A 10,848-nucleotide genomic window follows, 5' to 3' on the forward strand; every position below is an offset into this window, starting at 1 on the left:
CTCCTCTTTGTTCCTGAGACTATATCCTTTCTCCGGACTCCACCCACTACTGGCTTCGGAACTCAGGCTTGCTCCGCCAACGCTCACAGACCGCTTTCAGACACCTGGTCTTTGCCATCGCAGGGTAAGTACTGGGTGACCAGCTGCATCCTGACCCTGTATCGAGTCGCCAAGGACCCTCTGAGATGGAACAGGATCAATCATACCGGTAATACGTCTTCCCCTGTCCATAAAGCATGCTCTCCCAAACATTTTAAAGTCTGCCTCTGGGAGCTCCGTAGTCCTAAACAGGGTCTATGAACTTCAAAATCCTCAGCAAATGAAGGGGAGGGGGTGGAGCAGAAGCCCCAAAGAACCAATATTCCCAAGATCAAATAAGAGCTCCGACCCTGTAGAGAAAGCCACCTCCAGCGTCCAGCCCTGGAGGCTGTGGAGCCGCCCTATCGGTCTTGGTGGAGACAAAAGTGGGTGGAGCCTCAACTGGGAAGGAGCCTGGCCAGATGGAGTCTGGAATCCTGCTTGATAAGTAAAAACTGTAAGTCAAATAAAAACTATAAGAACACCAATTTATTTATTTTGTGTGTTTCATCTACCAGATTATAATATCCATAACAACAAATGAGATTTGAACTGTCCCATTCATAGTACAGATGAGGACAAAAGCCTGTAGGTAACCTCCTAGCCTTGATTCTAATCTGTGCTTCTGACCTCTGTGACGTGGAATTGTGGGAGCTGAGGTGGGGTCCTGTTGTCTCGGAGTGCTCCAGGTCAGATTTCTCCAAGACCACCCTGTACACACCTAAAGAGAGGCCCAGTGTCCATTCCGAGCATCTTTCCTATGTGCCCTTCATTTCCTCCCACACCTCAAGAGGTGATCCTCTCATCTTACGCACGAGAGAAAGAAGCCGCTTGCGAGTCAAGCAGAAGTACCCAGCGTGGAGACCGTCATCCCAAGCCCTCTCTACCTGAGCTAGATACCAGCTTACTCTCCAGACTGAGGGCGATTGCTCTGCAAGGCCAGATGGGGAGCACTGCAAACCTTGAGTCCCTGGGGACCGACCTTTCCTCTGGACACACCTAAGTCTCAGGATCTGTTTGAGTGGGAGCCGTTTACTCCAGTGAGCCGGCTGCTGGGTGCTAACACCCTGGATGCCTGTTTAGAGCTTGTTCTCCCTCGCTCTGACCTAGGCATGGCAAGCCCTGGCCTGCCTCCAGGTTGACCTACCCTGCCTCTTTTTCTTACAAGGGATGGGCGCCATGCAAGGGGATGACTGGTGGTGGTTGTGGTGATGGTGATATGGGCATCAGAGGGCAACCCAGGGCAGGTGGCCAGAAAATTTATAAACACGCGCAGGGAAGAGTATACCCCCCATGAGAGTGCCCACCAGGTGCTGTACACCAGATCACCAAGATAAAAACTATGCCTGCTTCTACAAGGAGCAAGCCAACCCACCGGGAGGCAAAGGCACCATCATGGCGGAATGTTGCCCACTGCCAAAGCACCTCCTCTCCTAACCTTGTTGTTTCAAATATGGAAGAAATCTTGGAGGGCTTCTTAGAGGTGGTGGTATGCTAAATATTACTGAAGATGAGTACAAAGAAAACTCATCTGATAGAAGGACATTTTCCAGAAGAGACCACGTATGAACAGAGTCTGGGAGGTGTGTGGGTGAGAAACGGAGGTGAAGGGGCTGTGGGTAGGAAATACAGGTAGTGTTGCCAGTGAAGAGACCCTGGGCACCAGAGGAGAAGGAGGAATGAATTTGGAAGGCACCCCAGAGGCCTGAGTTTCTATCTGCTCAGTTTATAAAAAGGCAGTGCCGACTGCTGACTGACTGACTGGCTCTCAGTCCTCCAAAGGGCTATAACAGGAAGGCTCTGGATTCCTCCACATCCAACCCTGTCCTGGCAGAGTTAGGGCAGAGTGGCTAGAACAGCTCACGGGCCAAGGGTAATATTTTGCTCCAAAGCCCAAGTCCAAAAATGATGATTTTTTTACCAAGCTGGCAGCATTGGTTCCCTGACTCACTCCGGGTTCCTTCTGCCCCCCCCCACTCCCTCCCTCCCCACACACCTGGGGCCAAGCAAGAGGCAAGAAAAGTTATGTTTTCTGGTCCCAGTTTTGCCTTGTGCAAGGCCTTAGGCTTCTCAGAGCCGTCTTTGTTTCTTTCTCTGCGCGATGGAGGTGTTTTCCGGTGAGGAGCTTAAGCACCCAGACCGGTCAGCAAGATCTTAACCTTAGGTTAGGCTATACCTGTTGGAGCCTATAAGTGGCTGTAAGGCTAGCTGAGGCCTGAGCCTTGGAGCGTGAGGTGGTCTCGGGGCTGTTGAGCGACAAAAAGAATTGGGGAGCGAGGGGTGGGTTGGTGACTGATGGCACAGCAGAAGCAGGAGGAGAGAAAGTATCTTGAGCCCAAAGGCTGCTGAGAGCAAAGCTTGGATTGGTGTCCGAGAGGCTGGAGGAAAGGCAGCTTGCAGACAGCCAGAGCAGGAGGCAGCGTGGAAGCAAGGTGACTGAAAGGGAGCAGTCAGGCAAATAAGGCCGGACCAAGGTTCCAAAAGAGGACCGGTTCTTGCCGGGGCTGGCTGGGCCTTTCCTCTCTGGGGGCAGAGCTGGAGGCCTCCAAGGTCACATCCAGGAGCCTGAAGAGCGAGCGGCTCCAACCGGTTTGGCAAGGTCATCACAAGTCTTCCAGCTGTTGTGTCTCTGGGCAACTACAGTCCTTGGAGGAGAGGAGGGGCTACGAGACCCCCGGGTGGAGTGGACATCAGAACAGCCCCAGAGACAAAGGGGAGGGCTTCATGTGGGCCAGCCTGGACCTCTTATGACTTCTAAGGGGTTACTGGTGCTGGGAGAAGGAGGGTTCATTGGGGTACATATGATTTGGACCCTGGTCTGCAATATCATGTGGCAGCTCTATCATAAGGACCCTTGAAGCTTGAGTCTGGTGAGATGTCACCCTTACAGAGATGAGGTGATCCCAGTGAGGCTAAGTTCTCTGACACCCACAACTCAACTCAGACCCTTATTCCTAATCACAAATCCGCTGCCCAGTGGGAGGTAGGCCCGTGTGATAGTTTGTTAGCCCTCCCCCACCTCCCCACAGGGTTTCCCTGAGTAACAGCCCTAGCTGAGCTGTCCTGGAACTAACTCTATAGACCAGGCTGGCCTTGAACTCACAGAGATCCGCCTGCCTCTGCCCCCTGAGTTCTGGGATTAAAGGTGCTCATCACCACCGCCCAGCACTTTGTCAGATTCTTAAAACAAATTCTCTTACTGCTATGAGTGCAGGAGCTGGGTCTCACCACCCCAAAGTTTTAGATGTGCCCTTTGTGATACAGGTGGATAACCTGAGTCCCAGACAGGGCCAGGAGCAGGTGTTAATCACAAGTCAAGAGCAGAACCACTGTGGACCCCAGTCTCCTAAATACTTTCTTTCTTTCTCAGGGTCTGATCCACCCACACAAGCATGAAATAACATCAGTCCTGGCACATATTAAGCACCTGTTGTATACACTCAGTGTTTAAGACTGAGCACAACTCTGTCAAGTAGGTGCTGGGATATGTCCGTTTTACAGAACAAAAATGAGGGCGTTTTAGAGACAAGAAGATCCTCATCCAAGTTGGCGTAGCACTATGGTAGAGGGCTGGCATTTGAAGGCAGAGGTGTACACCTTTCTTCTTCAGCAGATCAAGGAGCCCTTAAGGGATGCATGGAGAGCCATAGAGGGGAAGGCAGATGGCTCTCTCACAGGCTCCAGAGGCAAGCAGTGTAGACTCCAAGCTTCTGTGCAGGTCTAGCCCGCCTTCTGGAGGCTGGTAGGAAAGCGCTAAAGACTGCAGAAAGCCTCTGAACCTTCCCAGAGGAGGCAGCTGTGGTGGGAGGCAGTGCTTAGCTCCAACCTCAGAGCCAAGTGTAGACGTGGCTGCTGGACCAGCTGCAGGCAGGGTGGGGCCCAAACCCACATCCAGCCTCCCTGCCGTGATCCCAGCCTAGTCCCTGCCTGCTCCTCTTACTCCCCATCTGGATTGGAGACGAGGACTTTGGGCCTAATAATAGCCAAATGGCAGACAAGGCAGTGCCTGGAGCTATAGCCAGTGATGTGGGGGGGTTTGGGGCCCCATCATCTCCTGCTGGCCTTGAATAGCCTTCAAAACCTTAGAAATATAGAAAGTACTTATGGGAGAAAAAAATCAAACCGCAGCCTACAGTAACTCATTTATCCCTCATGACCACTCAATGGGATAAAGCTATTATGAGCCCTTTTGATGGACAGAGCAACTGAGAGCCACACAGTTAAGCAGCTTGCCCCGGAAGACCACTAAATTTGGCAACCAGCAGTTTCTTAGTCCCCTAAGCAGCTGTGTGCTGTGTCCCTCTAGGCCCAGTGCTAAGAAGTTGCAAAGGTATTGCCCACAGCCATACTAAGCAATTTCCAATCAAGTCCCACAGCCTTAGAGATAGGCCCCAAGTCATAACAGAGAAGAGTGATGTGTCCGAGGTTAAACAGCCATGGTGCTAGGAGTTGGGGCCCAAACCCAGGATGCTTCAGCCATTCATACCTTAGCTTCAGGAAAAAGACAAGCCTGTAGTGAGGTCCTTGCCTCTTGCTGTGTGACCATGACACATGGCTCGAGTCTGCCTTCCTCCTCTCTGGACTGGAGGTGTTGGTAGCACTGTTCATTTTACCCTTTCTGTTCTGCTTCTTCTCATCCACTGAAAGAGCTCCAAAGGAAGCCGGGCGGTGGTGGCGCACGCCTTTAATCCCAGCACTCGGGAGGCAGAGGCAGGCGGATCTCTGTGAGTTCGAGACCAGCATGGTCTACAAGAGCTAGTTCCAGGACAGGCTCCAAAGCTACAGAGAAACCCTGTCTCAAAAAACAAAACAAAAAAGAGCTCCAAAGGCCTGAGGTCATGGTCACTGATGGGCCATCCACTCTCCAGCTCCAGGTAAGTCTGGTTCAGGAGCACAAGGCCGCTGGCTCTGTGAGGCAGAGGCAGAGGCAGGGAGGGGAGGCAGGTTTCATTCATATTCCATCACCGCCCTCTTGATCCTGTCTTGCTCGCTGTGCTGTGGGATCTGCCACATTCTCATGCAGCCCTCATTCTGACCTAGGAACCTAGGGGCCAGTACTTTATTTTTTTAGTTTTCCTATTTTTAAATTAATTTGTATACATATTGGTGTTGTGCTTGCATGTTTGTCTGTGCACCATGTGCATGCAGTGACCCAGGAGGCCAGAAGAGGGCATCAGATCCCCTGGAACCAGAGTTACATATGGTTGTGAGCTGCCACGTGGGTGCTGGGAATAGAACCCAGGTCCTCCGCAAGAACAAGTGCTCTAAATCCCTGATTTTCCTCCAGTCCTAGAGGTCAGCATTTTAAACAGCATTGGGGTCAAGTCCTTCTCCGTGAATCGGAAGTCAGCTGTCCATATGGCTCATCAGATAGTGTCTCCGAGCTTTTGTAGTTGATTGACTTCTCTGTGTAGCCACTCAACTTGTCCATGTGTGCCCAGGACATCTTGGTGCATTTGTGATATACCAAGGCGTGAACAGGTTCTGAAACAGGTAGACTCAGGACTCAGAACCAAGGCTGGGTGGCAGAACACACAGCCATGGGAGACGGCTGCAGCAATGACACCTAGGTTTCTTGCCTATTTATTCATCCATTTATGTATGTATGTATGTATGTACGTACGTACGTACGTACGTATGTATGTATGTATGTATGTATGTTTTTGAGACAGAGTTTCACTGTGCAACCCTGGCTGTCTAGGAACTCATTACTCTGTCGACCAGGCTGGCCTCAAATTAAGAGATCTGTCTGCTTCTACCTCCTAATACTGAGATTAGAGGTGTAAGCCACCACTGCCTGGGTTCTTGCCAATTTTATTAAATAGAGTTATGAGGCTCAGAAGATTAAAAGGAGGCTAAAAGGAACTTTGTTGTCAGGCAGTGATGGCACATTCCTTTAAAATTCTCTGTGAGTTTGACGCCAGACCAGTTTACAGAGAAAGTTCCATCTAGGACAGCCAGGGCAACACAGAGAAACTCTGTCATGAAAAACCAAATAATAAAAAAGGTATTTTGTTGAAGTCAAGTATGGAGGCTTCTGCGTGTAATCTTAGCATTTGGGAGGCCGAGGCAGGAGGACTGTAAACAGAGACTGCTCATTCGTTTCCAGACTACCCAGACCTGAATAATCACACAGAAACTATATTAATCACAACACTGCTTGGCCAATAGTTTAGGCATATTTCTAGCTAGCTCTTACATCTTAAGTTAACCCATTTCTATTAATCTGTGTATCACCATGAGGCTGTGGCCTACTGGTAAATTCTGGCATCTGTCTCCTTTGACAGCTACATGGTCTCTTTGACTCCATCAACTCTCTCTATCTCTTTCAACCTGCTAATTCTGCTCTGCCGTAGACCAAACCAGCTTGATTCATTAACCAATAAAACCAACACATATATAGAAGGACATCCCACATTATCTCCCCTTTTCTGTCTAATTAAAAAGTAAGGTTTTAACTTTAACACAGTAAAATTACACATAACAAAACAGGCATCAAACAAGAATTACACTTACAATATTTAGTCTCTTTGTATCTGGAAGGTTTCATATCTAATTTATCTTTTATCATAACTAAGAAAAACTGTAACTATCTTTCTTCAACTCTTCAAATGCCCCAGAAGGCTATAATAATGCCTAAGTCAACAAGAAGTGCATTGTAAGTAACTTCCAAAGTTCTAAAATTGACAGAAACATTTTGCTGCCTGGACAGTCACCCAAAGTTCTGTAACATTGGGGCATCCATCTTCAACCTACAGGCCCATAATATCCGACAGATTTTTCCATGAAATAGGAAATTTGAAGATCTATTCTGCCTTGCAATGGCAAAGCCCATCAGTTGCTTTCTTCTGTGTCTTGTAGAATGTCTAGCATTTGTGTGTGTGTATGTGTGTGTGATGTGGGAGGGTCTTCTGTTTTGTGTTGATTTCATTGGTTAATAAAGAAACTGCCTTGGCCATTTGATAGGCAGGCCCTTAGGTGGGTGGAGTAGACAGAACAGAATGCTGGGAGGAAGATGGAAGTGAGGCAATCGCCATGCCTCTCCTCTGGGTCAGATGCCATGGAGCCAGCCATCAGGTCAGACATGCTGAATCTTTCCTCCCGATAAGCCACCACCTCGTGGTGCTATACAGATTATTAGAAATGGGTTAATTAAGATTTGAGAGTTAGCCAATAAGAGGCTAGAGCTAATGAGCCAAGCAGTGTTTAAATGAATACAGTTTGTGTGTTGTTATTTCGGGTGTAAAGCTAACCATGCGGGAGCTGGGTGGCGGGACACAGCCCGTTGCTCCTTTTACGTGTGTGTGTGTATGTGTGTGTGTGTGTGTGTGTGTGTGTGTGTGTGTGTGTGTGAAGCAGGAACCCTGAAGGACCCTCCCATCTTTTGGAAAGTTCAGCAGTCTTCTTTTCTGTGGGTCCTGCATGCCCAGTTCATATAGCATGCCATCAAGCAGCCCAGGCAAGAGCAGTTTCTTGCCCAGATGTCTAACCTTGTCATTGAAGGCAAAGTCCATAATGAATTTCTTCAGTGCCCATCAACCTCTCTAGAGTAATTGGTGCTGCCAGAAGCAGATATGTCTCACTGTTGAGAAAAGTCTAAGTTCTTAAAACCTTTTAAATGCCATATTCTATAGGTCTTTGAATTGTTGAAGATTATCTATCTAACAAATATTTCTATGTATATCTAGAAAACCTAACTAACACGATTATAATTTGACTATTATAAAGGACTGTCTATTAATTCATAATTTTAAGTTATACATTACATTTTAAAATGAGTGTATAAACATAATACCTTAAACAAGAATAGAAATGTACGTATAACAAAATTGACCTTAAATTTCTATCAATAAATCAAAGTCCATACCAATGTAAAGTATTCATTTCTATCTCGTGTCTCCCCTCCCTTTTTTTAGAACAGAGATTGACCATTAGTCAATTATAACCAACCCTTTTAAAATGAAAATAAACATTTACAAACAATCGTTTTGGGAATTTGGGCATAGTTTTCTCCCAACTGATTCCTGCTGTTTGTTGGGCAAACTATTTTTTGGGTTCATGGAGACCTTTCGGGGGGGTCTTGTTCAACAAAACCACATTAGCCTGGAATGAATCTACAGATTCTTATCTTCTGTGGAGACAAAAGCAGAACCTTTTTTCCAAAGTAATATATCCTTAGACTCAAATTTTGAAGTCAAGATACCTTAAAATATATATGTTGGTTTAGCTTAGCAGCCTGAACAATGATATGTCTCTCTGTACTTAGCTCATTCACAGTCAAAAAATTAAAAGAAAACACAATAGTACACATAATCCAGACTCTCTGTGTATTTTCTATCTTTATGTGGCTTTTTAAAAACTCTTTTATGTTTTATTATTGAATTATCTTTATTCCTTGAGTCTATGACTTTCTGTACTCTTTCTTCTCTCTCATAAGTCCATGTACATGTGTCCAACACTGTGACCCATTCAGATATTTTTGTTTTTGTTTTTTGTTTTTTGTCTGAATCTGCCTTTATTGCATATTTGTAATTATTTTCTGACTGGGAGCACTTTTTTTTAAATGCTAAGTGGGCATGGCTAGGACCAACTCCACAGCCCTGCCTGTTTGCTGTGCCCAGTCCAACATCCTCCAGCTCCATGAGTCCCCCAGCTCAAGGATGCAGCAGGTCTGTGTTGCCATTAAGCAATTGTAACACTCTGCTCACAGACCCCATTTAAGTGCTCCTGACAGGACCAGCATAAACCAGAAAGCCAGCTCTTAAAGGAGCCATGCAGTTTTTACTGCTAATGCTGAGTCAGGAAGCCTTCTCTTAAAGGAGTCATGCCTCTGCTTGCTGCCAGCAAACAGAGCTTACCTGAGAAAATGCTGCTACCAAAAAGCCATGCTTAACTCTGTTCTTTTGTGTCTAGAATTTCTTCCCAAGCTTTCTCAGGTTTTATGTGGATGTAGTCAGCCCATGTTGGTGCCATTATATAAACAAAAATCTCCTGTTCATTTTCTGACCACCCAGATCCAAATAATCATGCAGAAACTATATTAATCACAGCACTGTTTGGCTAATAGCTTAGGCACATTTCTAGCTAGTTCTTACATCTTAAATTAACCCATTTCTATTAATCTGTGTATCTCCATGAGGGTGTGGCCTACTGGTAAGTTCCGGCATTTGTCTCCTTTGGCAGCTATATGGCATCACCTGGCTATATTCTGCCCTGCCATAGGCCAAAGCAGCTTTATTCATTAACCAATAAAAGAAACACATATACAGAAGGACATCCCACATCAGAGGATAGCCTAGGTCAAAGAGTGAAACAGGCTGTGGTAGTGCACACCTTTAATCTCAGAACTCAGGAGGCAGAGGCAGGTGGATCTCTGTGAGTTTGAAGCCAGCCTGGTCTACAGAGCGAGTTCTAGGACAAGCTCCAAAGCTATATAGAAACTCTGTCTCAAAAAATCAAAGCCAAAACTAAACAAAACAAAAAGCTATGGGTGAGGGCATTCTAGGAAGAGCCAGTATGTGTGTAAATGTCCTGATGTAACCCAGGGACATAGGGACTCTCTTGCAGGATCTTAGTCTTGCAAATAAAAATTTTTAAATGGACTCAGAAGGAAACTTGATAACAACTCTATTGGTGTTTGAGAAAGAAAGCAACAGGGTAGGCAAGCTGGAGCCTCCATGGTTGCTGAGAGGGAGGAAGCAAAAGAGCAGAAAAAAGGGAGTTTGCCATTTGAATTGTGAGCCAAGAGAGCAGCAGAGTGAGTGAAAGAAGGTTTAGGCAGCTGCTTGAGCAAGAGTGAGCGTCAGGTGTTGAAGTGCAAGGTGGAAAAGGGGGGCCGGTCCACAGGGAGTGGATTCTACATGAGATTCTGCAAGCGCTTGCATTGAGGGAGAGGCCATTGCAGCAAATACAAACCTCACTAGGCAGAATAGTTAGTCTTCCAGGCTCCTCTTTTCTTTCTTATCGTCTCTCGGGTGTATAAAGAGAGGCTGGTCTTCAGGTTGTAAGACATGATTTTCTCCTTACCAGGTCTCCAGCCTTGTCTGGACAATGGACTCGCCTGTCATCTGCATCGGATGGGTTTTTTAACCACCCACCCATCCATTTGGAAACTGGCTGCCACACTCTCTCAAAGGAAGCAGACATACTGAGAGAGTCATATGGGGAAACAAGCCCAGGGAAGTGGGCAGCTGCAGAGGACCCCTTTTATTCCCACTCTTCCTGCCTGGTCCCTCTATCTCTAAGGCAAGACTAGGATCCTTCCTGTGCTGGCTAAATTTTTTTATGTTAACTTGACACAAGCTAAACTCATCTGAGAGGAGGAAACCTCAATTGAGAGAATGCTTCCATAAGATCAGGCTTGAAGGCAGGTATGTAGGACATTTTCTTAATTAGTGATTGATGCCAGCTCATTGTGGGTGGCAAATCTCTGGGCTGCTGGTACTGGATTCTATTAGAAAGCAGGCTGAGTAAGTCACGGGGAGCAACCCAGTAAGCAGCACCCTCCATGCCTCTGCATCAGCTCCTGCCTCCAGGTTCCTGCCCTGTGTGAGTTCCTGTCCTGACTTCTTCAGTGATGAACAGTGGTATGGAATTGTAAGCTGAATAAACCCTTTCCCCAACTTGCTTTTGGTCATGGTGTTTCATCATGAAACACTAATAATAGAAACACTAATAAGACAGTACCTCTATTTTCTCTGAGTTCAAAGGGTGAGAGAGAAGTGGTGTGTGTGTAGGAAAGGTGAGGGCAATGCGGGCTGGACAGAAGAG

This window comes from Arvicola amphibius, chromosome 1, assembly GCF_903992535.2.
Source record: "Arvicola amphibius chromosome 1, mArvAmp1.2, whole genome shotgun sequence".
NCBI classification, from domain to species: Eukaryota; Metazoa; Chordata; class Mammalia; order Rodentia; family Cricetidae; genus Arvicola; species Arvicola amphibius.